Raw genomic sequence first — 512 nt, forward strand, 5'->3', positions numbered from 1 at the left:
AAGAAAACACCTTCTGCAAAACTGCAATCAAACGTATTTCCGCAGGAAATGCAATTTTTCTAGTTTGAAAATGTATTCACTTTTGGCGTCAGTAGCACTGTTTGTTTCGTTTTTGCTTAAAACCAGGGCTGTAGGATTAGGAGAAAAACATCATTTAAATTTCACTACTACAGTTTTATTTACATAAAAGTGAACATAACTTGAATAAAACTTCAAATGACACGCATCCATTTAGGCATCTTACAAAAAAAGGGCTCCATCCGATTGGTCAAATGTGTGAAAGGCTTTATGATTCGTTACATACCTCAAGCTGCCATGAAATTGATTTACCATTTTGTTTAAAATTTAAGGAAGGCATTCATTGCAGTTTACGCCGACTTGTGATCGCATATTTCTGGTCACAACCGTCTCCCAATGCTTCTGTGAAATGATTTATACATTAACCAAATATTTTTCTTCAATTTAAACTGAATCATTGCTCTGACTTAACTTTTTAAGGTTTCATTTGGGTT

At 34.0% G+C, this 512-nt stretch overlaps 1 protein-coding gene across 6 annotated transcripts in view; it reads left to right on the forward strand.

Moving 5' to 3' along the window:
* Positions 1–512, forward strand: part of trip12 (thyroid hormone receptor interactor 12) — a 28,893-nt gene that overhangs the window by 13,848 nt on the left and 14,533 nt on the right. The window lies entirely within an intron of this gene.

This window comes from Oryzias melastigma, linkage group LG13 (genome assembly GCF_002922805.2).
Source record: "Oryzias melastigma strain HK-1 linkage group LG13, ASM292280v2, whole genome shotgun sequence".
Classification (NCBI taxonomy): Eukaryota; Metazoa; Chordata; class Actinopteri; order Beloniformes; family Adrianichthyidae; genus Oryzias; species Oryzias melastigma.